Source organism: Podarcis pityusensis (genome assembly GCF_964106645.2).
Source record: "Podarcis pityusensis genome assembly, chromosome: 7".
In the NCBI taxonomy this organism is placed as follows: Eukaryota; Metazoa; Chordata; class Lepidosauria; order Squamata; family Lacertidae; genus Podarcis; species Podarcis pityusensis.
Window position 1 is genome coordinate 25998505 of NC_138031.1, and position 12934 is coordinate 26011438.

General features: G+C 47.9%; 1 long non-coding RNA gene across 1 annotated transcript; it reads right to left on the reverse strand.

Moving 5' to 3' along the window:
- Positions 1–3689: 3689 nt before the first annotated feature.
- Positions 3690–12380, reverse strand: LOC308481413. Its single transcript, XR_013988652.1, has 3 exons — positions 12000–12380; positions 5719–5848; positions 3690–4954 (listed from the first exon to the last, which is right to left on the reverse strand). It is a non-coding gene; the product is annotated as an uncharacterized lncRNA (long non-coding RNA).
- Between the last annotated feature and the right edge of the window lie 554 nt (positions 12381–12934).

Genomic DNA, 12934 nt, shown 5'->3' on the forward strand with positions numbered 1-12934 from the left:
GACCCCAATGGTCATCTAGTTCAAACCGCTTCAGATCTCAACACCAGTCCCCCATATAATTATGAAACCATAAATGTGTTTGCAGTTCTATCACCACTGCACCACATGGAGGACTCCAGCAATTTAAAAATAAGACAAGAGCATTCAATAAGAGTTAAAACCTTCTGAAAACAATGATGCTTGAAAACATTCTAAAAGCAGTTAAGAGATAAAAAACCATTATTCCATCAAGTGATGTTGGGGTTACCAGGAACACACAGTCAACAGCACAATTCTGAGTCCTACTGTTCTTTAACTGAATGTCACAGGGGTTGAAACTCAGCCTTGTGGGTATAAAGCATTTGTTATCCACTGAACGGAAACAGCTCCACTATTCTGGGGGGAGGTTTCCCCAAAAAAGCTCAACAATATGGCAACCCTAGCTATAGCCCCTGATATGTATATATGGCAGGTGGAGAGGAATGGGAGATCCACATGGGTCCTTCAAGAGGAAGGGCAGGGTATAAATTTAATAAATAAGAACAAAAGATAAGGATCCTGACCTGGTTGGATAGCTATGTTGAAGAGTAGGGATCTCTGACTGATGATGCCAGCCTCCCAGCTGCTGCCTGCCAGTACTTATTGTAAGTAAATAATAATAATAAAAATCATTGTAAAAATGATTTTTACTCATGTAAAAACACCAGGCAGGCCCCACAAATAACCCAGAGATGCATTTTAAATAAAAGGACACATTCTACTCATGTAAAAACATGCTGAATCCTGGACCATCTGCGGGCCGGATTGAGAAGGCGATTGGGCCACATCTGGCCCACGGGCTTTGGTTGCCTACCCCTGGTTTAAGCCATGCGTCTCCATCTATGCTCAACCGATATATCTGTAAATAAATGCAAACAGAAATGCACTCTCAGACCACATTGCCCTGCTGCCAGAGCCCACAATGGAAACATTTCCTCAGCAACCACTTCCTCACCTGATGTGAGAAAGGGATCTACAGGCGTAAAAGAGCTCTACATGTGTGTTAAGTTGTGGGTGAACATATCAGACGACACAGCAATTCTTCAGACATCTCTTGTTTATTCACAGGCCAGAACAGAACTAAACTAAAGGGTTCAGCCAACCTGCTTATATAGAGCTCAACTACAAAGCAACAGTAACAACTTTCTGTAACTATCCAATCACCGAACGTCACTTTCAATTCCTTATTTGCATATGCGGACCTGAGTGAAAACTATCTACAGTATCCCCCTGCTGGCCCAGGGTGAGAACTTCAGAACATAACAATGTGTACATCAGTATTTTGCATGTACCCCAATCTCTGAGTGGCAAGTGTGTGTGTGTGTGTGTGTGTGTGTGTGTGTGTGTGTGTGTGTGTTCCAGCACCTATCTAGGGTTCGGTTTCCTTGGAATTAAGGTCAGTGGAGACTGTGGTGTCTTCAGAATATATGGAAGATATATACCCTGAGCATAAGATGGAGAGCCTCACACCATCAACACTCCAATAGATCTTGCTTCCCCATTAGGTGTCCATGGAAGACATCTGAAGGCAGCCCTGTTTAGAGAAGCTTTTAATGTTTAACAGACCATTGTATTTTAATATTTTGTTGGAAGCCGCCTAGAGTGGCTGGGGAAACCCAGCCAGATGGGCAGGGTATAAATAATAAATTATTATTATTATTATTATTATTATTATTATTATTATTAAAGCCAGTGATTTGGGTTCAGCACAGAACAAGATAAGCCTCTGTGTCTCCAGCTTCCAGCATCAGCCAAACTTGCACACACAGCTCTGGCTATTGTTCTTCTACCTTACAAAATATTATCTTAACAAAGCAACAGGTTTGGTTGATTTCCTCTTACAGTGTCTACTCTCACTTACACAGGATCACAGGTCTGGAAGGGATCTACATGTATCATCCAGACTGACTGCCCCAAAAATTTACAACGGGGCAAATGCACAGATAGTAAATAAACATTTCTGTTGTGGGCACTGGTGGTAGAGTGAAGTGGTCTTGGCCTATGTCAGTAATGAGGGAGGGGGGCAGGGATAGTCTGTGTGTCCCCAAATGTTCTTTCAACACTTGGGATTGGGTTTCTGCAGAGCTCCATTCTTAAACTTCACCCCAAAACAGTGGCGTTCATGTCATGTGTTTCTTTAGTACACAAAAGCCAGCCATTATTCATTATTCTGAAGTTTACGTTTCAAGTATTAGGAGGCAGTGATCTCATTGCAATAAAAAACCGAAACCTATATATTACAGACCAGCAAGGACCACCACAGCCCTCAAGTATGCATTCAGCCAAGCTGCATTGCTAAGAGATGACATGTTCCCCAGTTAGCAATCCTTAGCCAGTCGCTTTTCTCCTGGTTTTTAAAATGTTATCAATATTTATTCTTATTTTAACCCAGGGTAGTTTCCCTGCTATAAACATAGAGCATACACCAATCAAAGCTAGACCCCAAGGAGAAAAGCAGTGGGAAAAACTCCAAACACATGTTGTGACAGGACTTCGCAAACACTCTGGGTGCGATGGTGGATGCCAACAAATTCTTTGAAGAAGAGGGTTTACTTTCAAAGCAGTCTTTTCCCCTGTCTTAGGGCTGAGTCTCATCGCCACTCAGCACACAGCTGGTTTTCGTTTTGTTCTCAGCCTAGATTGCAGGGTTCACATGGCCAGAGGAATCTGATCTTTCTTTCTTTCTTTTAATATACAGTGGTACCTCTGGTTATGAACTTAATTCATTCCGGAGGTCCGTTCTTAACCTGAAACCGTTCTTAACCACTTTAGCTAATGGGGCCTCCCGCCGCCGTGTGATTTCTGTTCTCATCCTGAGGTAAAGTTCTTAACACGAGGTACTACTTCTGGGTTAGTGGGGTCTCCCTGAAGTGTTTGTAACCCGAGATGTTTGTAAGCCGAGGTACCACTGTAATATTTTTATTGATTTTGCAATAATGTACATTAAGTGAACACAAAATGAGAACATACAAAGAGGAAATGTAAACACCCCTCCCTTCTCCACTCAGCAGAAGCCAAGTAGATATTCTAGTTTATATTTTATTGTACAATCATTAATTGGTCTTGTTGCCTGTCCATTTTTGCCTTTCCTTCAACGGTGTATCATATCCTCATAGTCTCCATCTCAGTGCAGGCCAACCAAAAATTGACGCATTGCAATGATGGGACAATATCTTCTGCACATGCCTTGAAAAGTGAGCAAAATATATCCATTCCAGAGAAAAGGGCTGCCATGGAAGCAACCATGGTGACTTTCCAAAGTGATCTAATGAGCTTCATGGCCAAGTTTGGATTTGAACCAAGCATTTTCCCAGTCCATATATCCAACTCTCTGTTCATAACTTTTTGAACAAAGAGAGACGACCCCCTAACCCCCCCATCATTATTTTTCAATTTGGGAAGAAGGCTTGGCAAACGTAAGCAGGGTAACAGCTCCAGACAGATGGCAGGCCAGGATAAAATGGAACAAATTAATCTCTGGGGCAGAGGCAGTTCTTTGATTTTTCTTACACCGCAGAAAAATGCTTAGATTGGCTACATTCCAGGCCAGCAACTGAGCAACACTTTGAACAAGCCATCCAGAAAGAGTGGATGTGTATCTCCTGCAGGCAAACAACCATTCTACTGGGAGTCTCACTTAAGTTAGACTCAGGGACTTAATTCTGATTAGATTCAGGGTTAGGGTCCATATAAAAGAAGGGTAGCAAATTTCTAGAGGCAGGGAGAGTAAAACCAGGAAGAAAGAAAAATTGTGATTGAGACAAAGCAGGCAATACGACATGCTATGTTTGAAAGTTCAAACAGCTTTTGTTTATTCACAGGCCAGAACAGAACTAAACTGAAGAGCTCAGTCAGCCTGCTTATATAGAGCTCCAGTACAACGCTACTGTAGCAACTTTCTAAAACTATCCAATCACTGAATGTCATTTTCGATCCTTCATTTGCATAACTATCTACAGTATCCCCCTGCTGGCCCAGGGTGAGAACTTCAGTACATAACAAGGACGATGCTGTTTTTCTAGTGTGTCTCTAACCCAGGCACCTTCTTTGCATTTAAATAAGGGTAGGTAACACAAGTGTGGACTAAATAGAGTGAACAGCGGGCAGAGAAAAGTGTTAATTAATGCATAATAGTGGGACAGTTGTGTGTTCGTTGAGCTGTGGCGTGAAAACGGAGGGCCTTGTTTTCGTCTGTGAAACTCCGATGACCGTGGGATGAGTGTGTATACACTGTGGAGGAAGCCTGTTTTATACCAACATCTGCTCTCTGAAACAACTGTCTCCGGGCCTTAGAACATGATTGATTACAGAGCATCTGAAGTTGTAACCACCGCTGTGGAACTAGTCATACTGCTTATGCGTTTGTTTGGCTTTTGCCCTCTGCCGGCTTACGTGATATTTTATTTTCCTTTGTGACAGGCCTACGCCGCTTGTGATCCCCCCAAGATAAACGTAGCCCAGCAGCCAGGGAGGGTGGCCTGCCAGTAGCTTGATGAGCCCCCCCCCATCTTTACAGTTCCAGGAAGCAAAAACTGGTTGACTAGTCTTCTAGGAGGCCACCAGACATGCTTGGTGGGCTGCATGCAGCTCAGTAGGTCATTAATTGCTCGACATAGCAAGCTGAAAGGAACTAATCATGTTTACAGAGCTCAATGGGCCATCCTATCTGGTATAAATAAACGTCCTGCCACAGACAAACTCATTATTAATTGTTCTGCACTTCAAATGAAATTGTTTGCTGATCAGATTATGCCTCTCGCCTGGATCTTCTCAACAGCAAAGCTGCTGAGTTTCTTCTCTCTGGCTGGTCACATGCTGCCCTCTACCTGTTTTTCTGCTCCTGATTCAAGGTGCTTTTGTTGTTGCTGTTTGTAGATATATTTCACAACAGATGTCGTGTACACATAGGGGAAACCTCTCCTCATGGTCTCCCAGCCTGTGTAAACGCATAATATATTCATTTAAACACACACACACGCACACACACACACACATTTTATTATTTCATGCCTCCTGCTAAAATGGAACAGGCAAAGTGTGACCCTTATTTTAGATCAAAAAGCAAAAAGCCGGCGGTTTGATGAAAATGTTGCCTCTTCTACTAGTCTGTGAATAATTCAGCCATTTCTCCCAAAGACAGAATTCTGGAAATGAACCAGCAACCTACAATGTCTGTTGGTTTAATACCACTGAGTTCCTTGGAAAGGCATTTTGCTGCGATATGCAACTAATTACACCAGGCATAGGCAAACTCGGCCCTCCAGATGTTTTGGGACAACTCCCATCATCCCTAGCTGACAGGACCAGTTGTCAGGGATGATGGGAGTTGTAGTCCCAAAACATTTGGAGGCCCGAGTTTTCCTGTGCCTGAATTACACAGAAGAATGCAGTTAGCTGATCTGTTTTTAATAGAAAAAAGCAGCAAGTAGCTTTATTATGATCAGGGCAAAGTCACAAGTAGTGAGCAAGCTTTTGTGTTCACCCAAACTCTTCTTCAGGCTAAATGTTAAAAAGAGTTTTGGGGGACTCAAACACTTGGTAATTTGTGGCTGTTTAGTTGATTTTAAAATAGGTTTTGTCCTCCCACAATTTTTTTTTAATGAACAGTTATGACTTCCACCCTAGCTTGTAAAACCCTGAGACATTAAAAAGTCACTCTATCCCACAGTTACCCTTTGTGCTGTCATCCAATGCCCTTACATCAGCGTTCACTGTTCTTTGCCGATGACGTTGGCATCCCTGCGCATTTCTTCAGTTTGTGCAAGAGCAAAGCAAGTGATGGCTTGGTCTGTTGAGCTTAGGTACCTGGCAGTTCAGCTCCACCTGCTGGCTTATTGAAAAAATGACAAACGGTTGTTTATACAGTAATCTGCTATTCCAATGATAGTGTGATGGGATGATGAGCTGCTTGTGCGTAAAATCGTATCCCCTCAGAGTTTGTTCAAGTCCACAAACCTCTGTCTGTGACGGAGCCCCTCAGACATGGCTCCTCTAGTCACTAGCAGATTCCGACAGTGGTTGCTTTCGGAATCGCTTCCAACATAAAAGCTCCTTAACGGAAACACGTCTTCTGGACTCTCTGCGTGACAGTTTCCGGCGAGGAGTGGGTGTCCCTACAGGAGGTCCTGAAACCTCCCCACTGTTTTCGCTGGAAGTGTCTCTGAGCCATCCCTCCAGCTTACTTTCCCTCAGCTCACCTCCTCTCCCCCTACTGGTTCCCTCTTCAGCTGCTGAGTCTCTCCCAACCTGTGTGAGCCCCTTCACCTCCCTTCCTTCCGATGGCAGTTCCCTGACATCCACCTCCCCTCCAGGGCCCCCTTCACCTCCTCTCGCCCCCTCCTCTACGGGCGGTGAGGAGGCAAAACCCCGGAATGAACTTCCTTCATCTTCCGATGTCTCGAACACTTCTCTTCACCTGTTGCGGTTCCTGGTCTCGAAGTACTCCTCCTCCTCAGAGTCCATCTCCCCTTCCCCTTCCGAGTCCGGGAATCCTTCCAACTCCTCCTCCTCATCGGTGGTCCCAAAGTATTCCCTCCGGAACCTCTCCACAGGCTGAGGTTTCCTTGGGAACCTTTGATGGAACGTTTCTATCAATACCTCGTCATTGATATCTTCTGCCATTACCCAAGTGTTTTCTGACTCCGGTTCTCCTTCCCACGCTACCAAATACTCCACCTGATCCCCCTTCCACCTGGCGTCGAGGATTTCTGCCACGTGGCTGCTGCATTCTCTTTCTTCTATGACCGGTCCCCGAGTGGCCATCCCTTCTCGTCCCCCCTCATATGGTGACAGTAACGACCTGTGAAATACTGGGTGCAGTTTCATGTGGTTGGGTAACCGGAGCCTGAAAGCCACTGGGTTGACCTGTTGAATGACCTCAAAGGGACCCAATCTCCTGGGTCTTAATTTCTTACAACCTCCTTTGAACGGCAACCCTTGGGTTGACAGCCACACCCTATCTCCCACCCTTATGGTTTCACCTTCCCTTCGGTTCTTGTCTGCCTGCCTCTTGTATTCTTCCTTCGCCCTTTCTAAGTTGAGTTGGAGCTGACGATGGATTGCTTCCATTTCTTCTACAAAATGCTCGGCTGCCGGGACGCTCCATCTCTCCCCTTCTCCCCCTGGGAAAGCCCTGGGATGACACCCATAATTAGCCAAGAAGGGGCTCATCCCTGTGGACACATTCTCGGCATTGTTGTAGGCAAATTCCGCCAGCGCCAACTTTTCTACCCAGTCATTCTCTCTGTCATTGACATAACACCTCAGGTATTGCTGGAGGACACCGTTTGCTCTTTCCGCCTGCCCGTTGGTTTCAGGGTGCCGGGCAGTCGAAAAGTTGACCTCCACCTGCAGTAAGCTCATGAGCTTCCTCCAGAACCTGGAAGTAAATTGTTTTCCTCGGTCTGAGACCACCCTCAATGGCACCCCGTGCAACCTAAAAATGTGTTCTACAAATAACTTCGCTGTCTCTTCCGCCGTGACTGCATGCGAGCAGGCTACAAAGTGGCACATCTTTGTTAGTAGGTCTACCACCACCATGATGGCTGTTTTCCCCTTGGACTTCGGCAGATCAGTCATAAAATCTATCGACACTGCCTCCCAAGGTCGTTCTGGGGTTGGTAAGGGTTCTAATAGCCCCGCCGGCGCCCGCCTCTCCCCTTTGGCTCGCTGGCATTGCTCGCACCCTCTTACATACTCCCGTACATCTTCCCTCACCTTAGGCCACCAAAATTCCCTGGTGACCAACCACATGGTTTTGTGTTGCCCAAAATGCCCCGCCGTGGGGCTGTCGTGCAACTGCTTGAGTACCCTCCCCCTTAAGTCTCCTTCAGGGATATACAGTGCCCCTTTGTAATACAAAGCTCCATTTCTTTCCTCGAAACCCCCTGGTTCCTCTCCCTCACCCCTAAGACCTCTGAGCTTATTCTGGGCGTATTCATCATTCTCTGTTTCCTCTACCAGTTCTCTTTGTCCCACCAATGCCGCCCCACACACCCAGCGGTCCTCTGGAATGACATGTCTCTCTTTGGGTGCTCCCTCCCCCTCCAAATATTCAGGTTTGCGTGAGAGAGCGTCCGCCCTAATGTTCTCTGGGCCTGGCACGTAACAAATCTCAAAGTTAAATTTGGAGAACTCCTGGGCCCATCTCACTTGCCGTTGGTTGAGCACTCGTGCCGTCCTCCAATACTCTAGGTTCTTGTGGTCAGTGCACACTTGCACCTTATGTTGTGCGCCAATTAGCAGGTGCCTCCATCTCCGGAACGCCTCATGAATGGCTAGTAGTTCTCGGTCATACACCGTGTAGTTCCTCTCGGATTTGTTCAGCTTTCGCGAAAAAAAGGCACACGGTCTCCACTCTGACTCCTCCTTCCCTGGCTGCAGAAGCACCGCCCCAATCGCTCTGTCTGATGCGTCAGTTTCCACTCTCATCGGTTTTTGTAAATCCACATGCAGGAGTTGTTGTTCCGAGGCGAAGGCCCTTTTTAGTTCCTCAAATGCTCGCTCCACCTCCTCAGTCCAAACGAACTTCTTCTTACTGCTGAGACAGTCCGTAATGGGCGCCGTCAGATGGGCAAAGTTTCGGATGAACTTACGATAGAAGTTCCCAAATCCTAGGAACCTCTGCACATCCTTCCTTGTTTTGGGTGTTTTCCATTCCAGCACCGCCTGGACCTTGCCGGGATCCATGGCCAATCCCTTGTCTGACAGGCGATACCCCAGGAATTCCACCTCCTTGGTATGAAACTGACACTTCTCCAGTTTCACCCACAGCTGGTTGGCTTGCAGCCTGCTCAACACTTCTCTGACGTCTCTCACATGCTGCTCCTCATTCTCAGAATACACCAACACGTCGTCTAAGAAGGCCACACAATTCTTGTAAAGCAAAGGCCCCAGGACGTGGTTCATAAACGATTGAAAGCATGCGGAGCCTGCTTGTAGGCCGAAGGGCATAACTAAATATTCAAATGCCCCTAAAGGGGTGAACATGGTGGTTTTCCATTCATCCCCCTTCCTTATTCGTATCAGGTTGTACGCCCCCCTTAGGTCCAGCTTTGTGAAAATCTTTCCCTTCCGCACCCTTGTCAAAATGTCGTCAATCCTGGGCATAGGGAAGGCCACTGGTTCTGACACTGCGTTCAAGGCCCTGAAGTCACACACAAGCCTCGGCTTGTTCGTGTTTTTTTTATCCACAAAAAACACTGGGCTGCCCCCCACCGCCCTGGACTCTCTGATGAACCCTCTCTTCAGGTTCTTGTCAATGAACTCTCTTAGCTCCTGCATCTCTCTGTCTGACATGGCGTACAGCTTGCCTACAGGGAGCTGTGCCCCAGGGAGTAAATTGATTTGACAGTCAAAGGGTCTATGCGGGGGTAGTTGGTCAGCTTCCCTTTCGCTGAAGACGTCGCGGAGATCTGCGTATTGTCGTGGTACCTTCACGTTCTCCGTTACTTCAGTCCCTGCTAGGGTGGCTTGGGCCCCTGCCAAACCCTTTCCCTCTTTGCAGTGTTCTAAGCAATGTGCTGAACCAAAAGAAACCACTCTCTGATGCCAGCCCACCAGCGGATCATGTAACGCTAGCCAGCTCATCCCCAATATAATGGGAGCTCCTCCCAAGGTGGCCACATTAAACGCTATCAGTTCGGTGTGCCTTGCCACCTTCATTATCATTGGGACGGTCTGCAAGCTGACTTCTCCTCCCAACAGCTCCCTGCCATCGATCGTGGTCACCTGCAGGGGGTTGCTTAAAGGGATCGTCTGTATCTGGTGTTCAGCTGCAAACTCTTTGCTCATGAAATTGCAGGAGCTGCCTGAGTCCAACAGCGCCTTTATCTTTAGAGGGTGTCCGTTTGGCAGCTCTAGCGCCACTTCTATCACTAGGGCGGGTTTAGGAGGTTCTGGCGTGGGCACTTTCACTGCTCTTTGGCCTGGCTGCTGTGCCCCGACGGTGGCAGCCAGGCGTTGGCTTTTACTTGCTCCGGTATTTCTTCCTCCCTTCCCTCCACAGCTCCCACCATCCCTTGCCATTCCTTCCTCTGGGTGCAGACTCTGGCAAAGTGACCTGGCTGTTGGCAGAGATAGCATTTCCGGGCGCCTTTTCCCTCCTTCTTTCCCCCCTCACTGGGCTTTGAAACTGCGCGCGCGCGCGCGCGCTGTTCCGATTTCCATCGGCTCTGCCGGCGGGAAAGTTGGCTCTGGAATGTCTGGAATGCAGAACTCCTTCCAACGTTCCCCCTTCCCTTCCCGCCTCTCCAATGCTCTCGCCTCCTGGCGCGCTCCTATGGTCAGCGCAGATTTGGTCAGCTGGTCCATAGAATCCGCCCTGGGGCCCCGGGAAAGTTCGTCTTTCACAGCCGAAGAAAGCCCTTCTTCAAATAGCATTTGAATGGGTTCCGCCGATAAGTCCCACCCCAATCTGTGAACCAGCATGGTGAACTCAGTCCAGTACTCACGGACAGATCGGCTCCCCTGTTTGCAAGCCATTAACTGTCTGCGCACCACTCCCTGTTCAATATCGCTGGAAAACATCAGATCCATGGCGCGAAAGAACTTCATCGTGTCCTTTAGGACGTCACTATTCTCTGCCATCAGGGGTCTAACCCAGTCTCTCGCCCCCTTTTCAAGATGCCCAATCACGAAAGCCACTCGTGATTCCTCGTCAGGGAATTCATCAAACTGCAGATTGAGGGCATATTGCATCTCTGTCCGAAAGCCATGATAGTCTTTGGGCTCCCCCCCAAACTTCTGCACCAATCCTGGTACCTTTCTGGCGAGCTGGGTGGCTTTCCCCTTTTTGTCTGCATCCTGAGCCCTCCTCTCCTCAAGCCTCGCCGTCTGCAGCGCTAGCTGGACCTCCAACACCCGGTACCTTTCTTCCAGGCTTGGACCCGCTCCAGCTCCTGCTTCTCCGGTTCCGGCTGGGTTGCTCATGATGCCTTCTCCTGCACAAGCTGCTTTCAAAGACTGTCGGAATGCTGTGATGGGATGATGAGCTGCTTGTGCGTAAAATCGTATCCCCTCAGAGTTTGTTCAAGTCCACAAACCTCTGTCTGTGACGGAGCCCCTCAGACATGGCTCCTCTAGTCACTAGCAGATTCCGACAGTGGTTGCTTTCGGAATCGCTTCCAACATAAAAGCTCCTTAACGGAAACACGTCTTCTGGACTCTCTGCGTGACAGTTTCCGGCGAGGAGTGGGTGTCCCTACAGGAGGTCCTGAAACCTCCCCACTGTTTTCGCTGGAAGTGTCTCTGAGCCATCCCTCCAGCTTACTTTCCCTCAGCTCACCTCCTCTCCCCCTACTGGTTCCCTCTTCAGCTGCTGAGTCTCTCCCAACCTGTGTGAGCCCCTTCACCTCCCTTCCTTCCGATGGCAGTTCCCTGACAGATAGCAGTCCTAGAAATCAATCGATCCAGAGAGTCACAAGCTATGAACATCCAGAAGGGTGGAAATGGAAAACTGGATGAGTGAGAGACAAGAGGATTTGGAAAGAAAATGAACTTTAAGGTCTTGGAGTTGCAGATAATCTACCTTTATATTAATATACCTAACAAGGGAATAATAAATAGAATCATAGAATTGTAGAGTTGGAAGGGACCCCAAGGGTAATCTAGTCCAACCCCCTGTGATGCATCCAAGGAAGGCGAGTCCACCACAGTCAGTTCCACTGTTGAAGAGCTCTTACTGTCAGAAAGTTCTTCCTGAAGTTTGATTGGAATTCCCTTTCGCGTAACTTGAAGCCATTGGTTCGGGTCCTAGCCTTCCGAGCAGGAGAAAACAAGCTTGCTGCATCTTCTGTGTGGCAGATATTTGCAGATGGCTATCATATCACTTCTCAGTCTCCTCTTTTCCAGGCTAAACCGACCCAACTAGATGGAGAGGCATCTAATACCAACCTTGTTGACTTGCATCTCTTTGCCCAAGGCCATGGGTGTGTGTGTGTGTGTGTGTGTGGATTTGCATGTTTGAGAACTGTAATAATTACCTCAGTTCAAATCTGTCTCCTGTTGCTGGTTGACCTTAGGTATTTTAAGAATGCTTTGTGATCTATTAGATGTAGTTTTCAGTCAGCTTCTTTTGGAATACCACCCTGGGACCAGTTGATGAACTGAAACATTAGAAACAACACTAACAAACAAGATGTGGTTAAGCTGGTACTGCTGCCTTTGCTCATTTTGATAAGTAGGTTTAAGGACCTCTGCCCCAAAGTCCTGCCCTGAAGAGCCTTCCAGTGGATCAGGCCAAAGGCCCATCTAGTCCAGCATCCTAGTCTCACAATGGTCAATCAGATGCCAATGGGAAGCCGGCGAGTGAGACCTGAGCTCAACAGGCCTCCACCTACTTGTGATTCCTAACTTTCTGCCTTCTACAGTAAATCAGGAGTGTTGGGAGTTACAATTCAGCAGCATCTGGAAGGCCACAAGTTCACCATCCTAATATAAAAAAATGTTATAAATAAATACAATTGTCAGGTGTTCAGGAACAGAGGCACAGGGTAGGCAGGAGATGGAGAGCGATGGGGATGAATCCCAGGACAGCGAGGAAGAGGATGACAATGACTCAAGAGATTCCATGAGTCTTTCCAGCGAATCAGAGGATTCCCAGAAGGGGGCGCCGGTGGTCAAGGCCAGGGGAGCCCCAGGGGGGACGTGTCAGGAGCAGGGGGCCAGCGGGGGATCCCAAAGTGGCAGCTGGGCGTCAGGACCAGCCTCCCCGCCAGAGTGCAGCGAAGGGGGTGGAGGTTTCAGTGTATCAGGGGAAGCGGCTCCGGCAGCGGAGAATGGAGGGAGGTCGGAGCAAGCCACCCTCCCGGAAGGGGAGGGGAGTAGTGAAGGGAGTAGTGTAGCTGTTAAAAGGAAGGTTAGAGGTTGGGCGCGCGCGCCAAGTTCAAATGTAGAGGCGCGCGGAAGTACAGGGAGC